Source organism: Citrus clementina, unplaced genomic scaffold (assembly GCF_000493195.1).
Source record: "Citrus clementina cultivar Clemenules unplaced genomic scaffold, Citrus_clementina_v1.0 scaffold_9, whole genome shotgun sequence".
Lineage (NCBI taxonomy): Eukaryota > Viridiplantae > Streptophyta > Magnoliopsida > Sapindales > Rutaceae > Citrus > Citrus x clementina.
In genome coordinates this window covers 16,871,380-16,883,067 of record NW_006261964.1, presented here as the reverse complement: position 1 = coordinate 16,883,067, position 11,688 = coordinate 16,871,380, and the positions used below count along the sequence as shown (strand labels likewise).

General features: G+C 32.2%; 1 non-coding gene across 1 annotated transcript; it reads left to right on the top strand.

Annotated features, from left to right (window-relative positions):
- The first annotated feature begins 9,914 nt into the window (after positions 1-9,914).
- On the top strand, positions 9,915-10,021 carry LOC112095558. The gene has a single exon (XR_002903937.1). It is a non-coding gene; the product is annotated as a small nucleolar RNA R71 (small nucleolar RNA).
- Positions 10,022-11,688: the final 1,667 nt, after the last annotated feature.

Sequence of the window (11,688 nt, the reverse complement as noted above, 5' to 3'; positions counted from 1 at the left end):
ATAAAATACTTAATTAAAATAAAACACTCATAATTAAATCACAAGAGGCTTAAATACATAAAAATAAAGGTGTTAGTAAGACTTGAAATGTAAAATGACGATTTTCTCTTTTATAAATATACACTTTCTAACACTCAACAGTAACTCTCCATCTGCATCATCATTAACAACTCCTTTCTCCGCAGAGGAGAGGTTAGATTCATCAATTGTAATATGCATGGATTCTTCCACAACTAAAGTTCTTTTGTTATAAACTCTATAAGTTTTACTTGAGTTTGAATACCCGAGAAAGATACTAACATCATATTTTAGATCAAATTTACCAAGATAATCTTTTGTGTTCAAAATAAAACATTTGCATCCAAAAACTTTGAAATAATTAATATTGGGGTTTCTCTCTTTCCAAAGCTCATAGGGAGTTTTATTGAGATGAGATCTAATCAACACCCGATTTAAAACATAACAAGCGGAAAAATATTTTGGTAATGTATTTTCATTCAAAATGGTCCTAGCCATTTCTTGAATAGATCTATTCTTTTTCTCAATAACTCCATTTTTTGTGGAGTCCTAGGTGATGAAAATTGATGCACAATGCCCAAATTATTGCAAAAGGTTTCAAATGCATGGTTTTCAAACTCCCCTCTATGATCGCTCCTAATGCATGAGATACCATATCCTTTTTCATTTTGAACTTTCTTACAAAATACTTTAAAAGATTCAAAAGCATCATCTTTATTACCTAAAACTAATACCCATGTATATCTAGAAAAATCATCAACTATTACAAAAATATAGTACTTTCCACTTAAACTAACATACTTTGAGGGTCCAAATAAATTTATCTGAAGTATTTGAAGAGGTTTAAAAGTAGAAATATGGTTCTTGCTTTTAAAGAGGTTTTTATTTGTTTACCAAATTGGCATGCTTCGCAAACTTTATCTTTTTTAAAACCGATTTTTGGAAGACTTTTAACTAAATCATTTTTGGAAATCTTCGAAATCAAATCCATGCTTGCATGTCCTAGTCTTCTATGCCATAGCCAACCATCATCATGCAATGCCGAAAAACATTTATCATGAGTAGATACACACTCTATATCAATTGTGTAAACATTACCACATTTATTTCTAATAAACAAAATTTTTCCGTTACAAGCATTCTCAATGACACATCTTGATTTATCAAAAACAACTTTATAACCTTTGTCACACAATTGACTAATGCTAATCAAATTTTGTTTCAAATTTTCAACCAAACACACATTTTCAATTAAAGTTAAGGAAACTTTACCAACATTACCAATTCTGAGAATTTTTTCTTTTGAGTTGTCTCCAAAGGATACATCTCCACCATTTTCGATTTTCGTGAAACTTGAGAACCATGCATAGTTTCCAGTCATATGCCTAAAACAACCATTATCCAAGTACCATTTATTTTTTCTTCTTCTTCAAGCCCTGCAAAGAAAATCTTATGTCTTAGGTACCCAAACCTTTTTGGGTCTTCGAGCGTTAGCAACGGTTCCATTTGAAACCCAAATACATTTGACACCATAATATACATTTCTTTTCATGGGACATCTATATTTCATGTGACCATCTTGATTATAATAATGGCAAACAATTTTATGATCACTTGTGTAGGTAACTTTAACAAAATAATTCTTATAATATTTTTGTTTCAAGTTAGGCTTATATCCAAGTCCTCCTTTATCAAATACACATTTTTTAGAGTTAAGCATGTTATCCAACATCTTTTGCCCATTTGTAAATTTTAAGACAATCTCATTTAACTCATTTTTCTTCCTCTTAAGCACTTCATTTTCTTTCATTAATTCATCAACACGTGATTTTTCATCCTCATATGAAGTACTTTGTTTACATGTAAATGATGCAATTTTATCATGCAACACTTTATTTTCCAATTCTAATTCTTTTAACCTTTCATTCAATAACTCATTGTATTTTTTCAGGGCATCCTTTTCATTTGTAAGTTCTAGCATTTTCTTTTTAAAGCATGCACTCTTTTTACCGATTTTTATCCACTCATCATGCAATTCTTTGAAAGCATCATGTAAATCATCATAAGTAGGAAGATCACTTATTACCTTATCAAGTTCATCTAATGATTCTTCCCCGATCGCCATGAGAGCTAGATTTTTCATCTCTTGATGCTCTTCATCATCACTCGTTTCCTTCTCACTATCATCCCATATAGCTACCATTACTTTCTTCTTGAGCTTGTCGAGAAGAGGACATTCAGATCGTATGTGTCCAAGCTTTTTGCATTCATAGCAAGTGATCAGCTCTTTCTTTTCCTTTTGAGTTATCTCCAAAAGATACGTCTCCACCATTTTCAATTTTGGTGAAGCTTGAAAACCATGCATAGTTTCCGGTCATGTGCCTTGAACAAACACTGTCCAAGTACCATTTATTTTTCTTCTTCTTTAAGCCCTAAAAAGAAAATCTCAAGTTTTAGGTACCCAAAATGTTTTAGGTCATTGAGAGTTAGCAACAGTTCCTTTTGGAACCCAAATACATTTGACACCATAATATGCATTCCTTTTCACAGGACATCTATATTTCATGAGACCATTTTGATTACAATAATGGCAAACAATCTTATGATCATTTGTGGAGGTAGCTTTAACAAAATAATTCTTATAATACTTTTGCTTCAAGTTAGGCTTATACCCAAGTCCTCTTTTATCAAAAACATATTTTTCTGAGTTAAGCATATTATCCAACATCTTTTGCCCATTTGTAAATTTCAAAACAATCTCATTCAACTCATTGCTCTTTTTCTTAAGCATTTCGTTTTCATTTTTCAAATCATTTATGTGTGATTCTAAATGCTCATGTGAGATGCTAGGTTTCTCATTTGATAATGCAATTTCATCATGCAATGTTTTGTTCTATACTTCTAGGCATGCAATTTTTGCATTTAGAGATTCATTTTCATTTTTAAGCTTTGTCAATTCCTTTTTAAGACATACATTCTTTTTACCAATCTTCATCAACTCATTATGCAATTCTTTAAAAGCATCATACAATTCATCATAGGTGGGATTACTAACCTCATTGAGATCATCATCCCCTCCTATTGTCATAAGCGCTAGGTTTGATACTTCTTGCGACTCTTCATCATCACTTGAATCTTCCTCGCTATCATCCCAAGTTCCAACCATGGCTTTCTTCTTGAGTTTGTTGATAAGTGGGCACTCCAATCTTATATGGTCAGGTTTCTTGCATTCATAGCATATGATTACCTCTTTCTTCTCCCTTTGGTTCTTGAAGTTTCTGAAATTTCTTCGCTCTCCGGTTTTCTTGAAGAATTTTCTGAACCTCCTTGCTAGCATGGCCAGCTTTTTATTATTCGTTTCACTCTCCCCATCACTCTCATATTTTAAAGCTTTGAGAGCAATGCTTTTCTTCTTCTCCTCATGCCTTTTTTCTGCTGCCAAATCTTCTTCATATGAAATAAGAGAACCAATTAAATCATCATGAGGTAAAGTATTTAAATTTTTGGCCTCTTCAATAGCGGTTCTTTTAGGTCTCCATTCTTTTGGAAGTGACCTAATGATTTTTTTAACTTTCTCGCTATTTAATAAGACCTTTCCTAGGGCTCCTAGGGTGTTTATTATGTCCGTAAATCTCATATACATAGAGTACACACTCTCATTTTGTTCCATTTGGAACAACTCATATTGTCGAGTGTACCTACTAAGTTTGTACTCTTTCACTTGATTTTTGCCTTCATAGACTACTTCAAGTTTGTGCCAAATTTCATTGGCACTTTCACAACTAGATACTCGATGAAATTCTTTCTTATCAAGTGCACAAAATAAAGCATTCATAGCTTTGGAATTTAGAGAAACTTTTCTCTTTTCCAATTCATTCCATTCCCTTGAAGGTTTTGGAATATCTTCCCTGACTTCATTTTTATTTAGGGGCAAATGAAATGCAAGTAACGCAACCCAAGAGGGGGGTGAATTGGGTTTTTAAAAATAATGCAATACGATTCGCACAATAAATCAATCTAACGCCTTAATGAAATAGAGAACAATAAATTCAAGCAAGCGTAAAAATAAAAAGAGCAAGGGAAGAGAAAAACAAACACGCGGATTTTTACGTGGTTCGGCAATCCCCGCCTACGTCCACGCCTCCAAGCCAACCGAGCTCGAGGATTTCACTATCTAAGCCTCCCAAGGCTTCAAGTTTTTACAATTGACTTCCAAGGTGTCAATGAACCTTTACAACCAAGAGATTATCTCCCCAATCTCTTCACCCCAAGTGTTTCCCACACTTAAACACTCACAATTTGGTAAGGAATGAAAATTACAACAAAAACTCTCTTTAAGAGTTGATATGCAACTAATAGCTCAACAATGATTCAATCAATAATGATTTGCGTTTTGGAAGCTCAATATATGTTGTATGATCTTATATTTGCATGTATTGGTGCTTAAAATGAAGTTTGAGTTGAGTTTTTATAGTGGAAGCCCAAAAACTAGCCGTTATAGGCAAATTCCAGCGCTCAAGCGGTTAGCCGCTTGATTTATCCGGCTAGCCGCTCAGGAACAGTAATATTACCGTTATTTTTGAATTTGCTACAGTAACACTGTTCATTGAAATTACACTTTGGCCCAAAACTTTCTATAATTATACTATGGCCCAAAACGTCAGAAAACTTTACAAATAGGTCCAATTTCAGAACTTCCCAAAAATAATTTTCTTTCCCAAACTTCCTAAAATTATGATATGGCCCCAAAGATTTTATTGTTTCGCACAAAGGTCCTTTTCAACATAATACCCATATTTTTCAAAGTTCTCAAAACCTTTCACTTTAGTTCAAAATATTCATAAATTATAGTATGGCCCAAAACATTTAAAATATTTGTAAAAACATCCAACTCCGAAATTTGATACTTATTAAAATCAAAGATTTCAAATCTTAACATTTAAGTCCAATTTTACTCAAATCCACAAAATACTTTACTTTATAAAAATAAAATATTTTAGTTTATGAAAAGTATTTAATTAAATTAATTTCTTGAGCTTCTCAAATGCTAAATCATGCATCAATTAAATCATACCGGCTTTACAAGAATATTTCGCAATAATTCGTCCGTTGAGCTCTAAGCTTTATTCTTGATTTCGCCGTTGTCCGTTGAGTGTCTTCAATCTTGATTTCACTTGATTCACTTGCATAAATATTATCCTTCAAAAACTAGTGTAAATGTGAAATACAATATTTATTATTTTTACTTAAGACACATGTTTGTTATCATCAAAATTACATTATGTGTAGCCCTTTAGGCTAACAGCAAAAACGGACCATCACATACAACTTCTCAAATTTCATAATCTAGCACTTGTAAATAAATTCTCATCGTAGTTTTCCAATATGGGTAGTCATTTCCGTCAAAGAACGGTGGTCTAGTTGTGGAATGTTCTTCCCTAAAGGTTGAGTCATTTTGGGTTGCCATGGATCTTTTACTCTAGACGGTTAAGTCCTAAGAAGAGAACCAAACTCTTATACCAATTGAAATACAAGAGTGCAACCCAATAGGGGGGTGAATTGGGATTCTAAAAATTATTTGATTCTAAAACAAATTATCAAGCAAATCTAAAATGAATTTAATGGAATAATAATGAAATCAATTACAATATAAAAAGATAAGGGAAGAGAGATTCAAACACGGAGATTTTTACGTGGTTCGGCCAACCTCGCCTATGTCCACGCCTCCAAGCTTTCCAGGCTTGAGGATTTCACTAAGCAAGCCTCCAAGGCTTTAAATGCTTACACTTGACTTCCAAGGTGTCAATAAACCGTTACAACAAGAGATTATCTCCAATCTCTTAACCCAAGTGTATCCCAATACTTACAATCACTCAAAGTAAAAGATTAAAAATTATTTTTCTCCCACACAATATTTAAGATTACAAATCAATGCCCAATGTGTGAATAGATTAAGCAAGAATGTGTTTTAAAGCTCTATGAAGATTGTATTCTCGAATATAAGCTCAATGGTCGTGTTATGATCAATCTTGTTTGAATTTGAATAAGCTTATTTATAGTTGGAGCTGAAAACTAGCCGTTATTGACTTTCTGCACACTGTCGGATCGCCGTTTGACTGGTCAATATGACCGTTGGGCTGAATTTTCAAATTGTCGAATCGTCGTTATCTAGATGTCCGATCGTTGTTAGTGTCCAGAGACTAATCTTCAATTATGCTCGATGTCGGCAAGCCGTTATCAAGATGTCGGATGGCCGTTTTCTACAGTAACTGCTACAGTGTACTATTTTTGAAAAATTACCGTTTGACCCCAAAACTTTATAAAACTTGTCAATTAAGTCCATTTTCAGGATTTTAAGTAATACTTGTTATCATCAAAAATCTCAAAGCTTTTTCAATTTGAAACCATTAACATGAGAATAACCAAAAATATTTTCATAAAATATAACGCCATTATAAAATGAGAATGATGATTTAAAAATATATGAAAACTATTTTGAGCTTTTAAAAGATTAATAAATCTTAATCAAGTTTGTTATCATCAAAATCAATAAAGAAATATTTATATTAACAGGATAGTCATTACCGTCAAAGAACAGTGGCCTAGTTGTGGAATGTCTTTCCCTAAAGCTTGAGTCATTTTGGGTTGACATGGATCTTTTACTCTAGACGGTTAAGTCCTAATAAGAGAATAAGGCTCTGATACCAAATGAAATTATAGATATGCAACCCAAGAGGGGGTGAATTGAGTTTCTAAAAATTATACAATTCTAAAAGAAAACTCAATGCAAAACTGAAACGAAATTAAAGCAATAATAAATAAATTAATCACAATATAAAAAAATAAGGAAAGAGATATTCAAACATAGAGATTTTTACGTGGTTCGGCCAACCTCGCCTACGTCCACGCCTCCAAACTTTCCGGGCTTGAGGATTTCACTAAGCAAGCCTCCAAAGCTTCAAATGCTTACAATTGACTTTCAATGTGTCAATGAACCTTTACAACAAGAGATTATCCCCAACCTCTTAACCCAAGTGTATCCCAACACTTACAATCACTCAAAGTAAAGATTATAAATTTATTCTTCACTCACACAATATTTAAAATTACAAATCAATGCCCAATATGTGAATAAATGAAGTAAGAATGTATTTAAAGCTTTATGAAGGTTGTATTATCAGTTATAAGCTTAATGATAGCATTGTGATCAACCCCTATTTGAATTTGAATGAGCTTATCTAGAGTTGGAGCTGAAAAACTAGCCGTTATTGACTTTCTTGGAGAAAACGGATCGTCGTTAATCGTTATTGGTTAACCGTTTTTACTGGTCAAAGTTACCGTTGAGCCAAATTTCAAATAAACGGTTGACCGTTTGTCACTACCCTTTCACCATTAATTTCCAGAGACCTGTAAAACAAATTTCTGCTAATCGTTCTTGCTGAACGGTTAAAGGTTAACATAAAATGACATTCTAGAAATTATCGGTTAGCCGTTTTGAAGTTAACGGTTCGCCGGTTATTTCCAGTGGCATGCAAAGTCGAATAAGTTTATCCGTTTGTTTTCATCGGTTCAAGGTTAACACTTATTTCAGTGCTAGAAATTATCGATTCACTGTTTTCAGCAAATGGTTAACTGTTTAATTCCAGTGACCTTCTCTGCATACTTGTGTTGTTCGTTTTTCCTAACCGGTTAGAGCTTAAGCAATTGACTCTTTCTAGTTTTTATCAGTTAACCATTTCAAAGTAAACAGTTCACTATTTACTTCCAGAATCACAGTTTTAGCTAAATATTGTAGGGAATCATTTTCCAATTGAAGCTTTATCAACTATACATCTTTCATGAACATAATTGGAATGATTATATGGCTTTTGTTTATTGATAAATAACTCCAACATTTTAATCAGAAACATTTAAAGTTTGTTATCATCAAAATTAATATAATGAACATTTTCATGTTAACATTATATTGCTGGGTAAACTACCGTGAAGTCTGTTGCTTAATGTTGTAGCAATATGTCCAATCTCATTTTCTAAGTTTCTTAAAGATACAACTTAGCTTTAGACCACTACTTCATTCTTCACAATATACTCCTTAGTCAAAGCTTCAAGAGAACTGAGTTGATCATTGCTAGTGTTCCCTTACCCTTGATTTTACTGGTGAAATCCAGGTATTTGAGCAGGCATGTTTTGTATACTGAATATTGTAGCATGTTGATTCTGATTACTCCATGAGAAGTTTATGTGGTCTCTATATATGGTTGTAAGTGTTTGAATAAGGATTGTTCTTATTATGTCTGTTGAAGTTGCCCACATAGCTGATTGAAGTAGGATTTCTAGGACAATTATCAAACAGATGCCCTTCTCCAGAATAAACACAAGATACCTCAATAATTTGGTTGACAGTTGTTGGAGCAGTAGTCATAGCCTTCATTATACTTGGGCTGATAATGTTGTCAAGGCATCTATATTGTGGACTCCTACTGCTACTCTTATTGTAGCTTTTTGGTTGATGGCCACTGGCAGTTGTTATTAGCTATCCTTCCTAAAATTTTGACACGACTCAAAAGTGTATTACTCTCAAGTATAAGAGTGTCTAGTTATGATATAATCCGGTGAGTCCGGGGTCGAACTACAAGGAATTTTAAATCTAGTAGTCAATTTAAAACTAAGAAAATTAATTGTGGGGAAAAGAAATTATTTGAAATCAATTTAAAAATATGCTAAGGTTCGGGATCCACTCTCTCTATTCAAACTATAATTTTAATACTCTATCATTTATATTTTGTCTCACTTTTACCAGTTAATTATTATATCATTTAATTTTATGTGTGTGGATGAATATGGAATAAAGAACCTAATGTGCCACAACTATTTTAATATGTCGACATTATATCAAAATATCATACAGATCCAAGAAAATTTATAAATTAACATGACATAAAAATAACTAAAAAAAATAAAATAAACTTAAAAAATCATTTGAGAAAATAATAAATTTAATAGTTTGAAACATTGAGCTTCACCTTTCACCTCAACTTAGTAAAATTAGCCACTCATATCGAAAGAAAACACAACACACTTTTTATTTGATAAACTTTTGAAATATATTACAAGGAAACAAGAAAAGAAAAGAAAAGAAAAGAAAGATAGAAATTCTTCAGTTCCCTCTTGGCTACAATTCTTTCTCTCGGCTTAAGCTTCTCAAACTAGCTTCGCTCTCTAACTTCTGCCGGCAATCCCTGCATTTCCTTGCCTTTTATAGGCAAGGAATGCATTATCTTTATTTATTTTTTATTTATTTATTTATTTATTTATTTATTTATTATTATTATTATTATTATTATTATTATTATTATTATTATTATTATTATTATTATTATTATTATTATTATTATTATTATTATTATATATACATTGAAATATGTAATGGTCAAGTGGCCATGATGGCCACTTGACCATTACGAGAAACCAAATTGTTTTGGTTTCTGTTCTTTTGTATTTTTGTTTTTTTTATTCATTTTCATTTTTTTATTTATTTATTTACATCTCCTCAATAATGCTTCCAAATTGCTCCAGCAGTCCTTCTTTGTTCCTGCTTTCAATTCCAATTTATTCCTGAAAAATAGTTATAAGATAAAAATTAACATATTGCGAATTAATTTAACACAAAAAATTATTTGGGGAGTATTAAGATAATTTAGAAATAATGAGCGCATTAATCTACAAAATAAGTGTAAAACTAATGATTTTATATTTATTACACATACACTTTTTAATGTTAATCAAATTTCATAAACTTCATCGTAGAACTTAGATAACAAAACTTCATTTGCTGAAGCATCCACCATCAATCTAGTGTTTGGGTAAGACCATTGTAGAAAGTTTTTAACTATATACAGCCACAATGAGGACATTTCCTGAGTAACTCCTTGAATCTTTCTCATGCATCATGCAAGCTCTCATCTTCAAGTTGATAGAAAGATGTGATCTCATTCCTCAATTTTGCATTCTTGGTAGGTGGTAAGTACTTCATTAAAAATTTGACAACCAATTCATTCCATGTAGTAATTTAGTCAGGTGGTAGAGAGTTTAATCATACTCTTGCTCGATCCCTTAGAGAAAATGGAAAACGTCTGAGTCTTAATGGTTCCTATGATGGTCGAACAATCTTGAAAGCATTCACTTACTTTAAAAAACAGCTTAAGGTGAAGGTAAGGATCTTCTTAAGGTCGTCCATTGAATTGCCCTACTATTTGAAGTATTTGAAACATCATTGGTTTGAGCTCAAAATTAGCAGCTTGTACTTTAGGTCTAACTATTCTTGGATTTATGGCTAGAGGGGTCAACACTGCATAATCTCTAATGGCTCCATCTCTATCATCTAGCACATAGATAATATTGTTGTTCCCTGGTTACCCATGAATAAGATCCCCACTCTAACCTTCTTCACCTCCTTATGCATTGACTGTATTTATTTCTCCTCGAGGGTTCAAATTTCTCATATCTTGCAAATCATCCATGTCGGCAGCAGATCTTAAATTATATGTTCTTTTCTCAATCTCCCTGCAGTTCTTTCAATTTCTGGATCAAACTGGAATTCAATAAGTTTGTATTTGCGCATTCAAAGGTTACTAAAACACTTCTGTCAACACAAAAAACAAATTAAAAGAGAATTAAAAATTTGCACCAACTAAAATTGATTTCACAAATCACAATAAGCATTCAATCCCTGACAACAGTACAAAAAACTTTGTTGATTTACTTACTGCTACTGGTGTCAATGTGCAAGTGTACACAACAACCAAATATAATGATGAGTATTCAAATCATCTCCACAGGGATTGATGCTATAAGACTTACTCCATCAATCTTATCAGTGATTTCAATGTAAATTAAAATAAAATAATTAATGAAACTAATGAACTAACTAAATTAAAAATGCAACAAACAAAATGCAATAAGGAAAATATCCAGTCAAACACGAAGATGTACTCAATAAGAAAGGAGTAGTTGAGTGTTTAAACTCACTTAATGGTATTGACTGTTTTTCCAATTAAGATTTTGTTTTGCTACAGCATCTATTACAGCACTGGGCAAAATCCCTTATACATCCTTAGCTATTGTATGTTTAATATCTCATATCTAAATACAACCTAACAGTGACCAGTTGTTATGCCAGCATTAGATACATCATTATACATTCTAGGTTCCAATTGCCCTATAAGGTGAATCCCTATGTCTAGTTTTCACTAATCTTAAATCAAATATGTCCCTATTCAAATCGAGATTAACTCAACTTGGGAAACTCAATCTAAAATCATGTATTGTCTTAATTTGTTCCACTAAGTCAGACCTTTTTTACACTCATTCTTAGTTAGTATCCACTAAATAGGTGGCCAACCGAAATAGAAATTTGCAATAAGTAAAATCAAGACAAAATGCAACAACAAATTCAGAGTAACACACATATATCAGTCAGATAACTATTAAGCTTGTTTATCACTCGACTACATCAAAGTTCAGTTCATGATATGTAATAAAACAGTAGCAAAACTCATTTTTGCCATCAAATTCATTCCTATAAAGAAAAGAAAACAAGAAAATAAAGATGAGGAATTTAGTTCCGCTAGATCTTTGCAATCTCTCCTTTTTTTCTCCTTGAACCCCTTC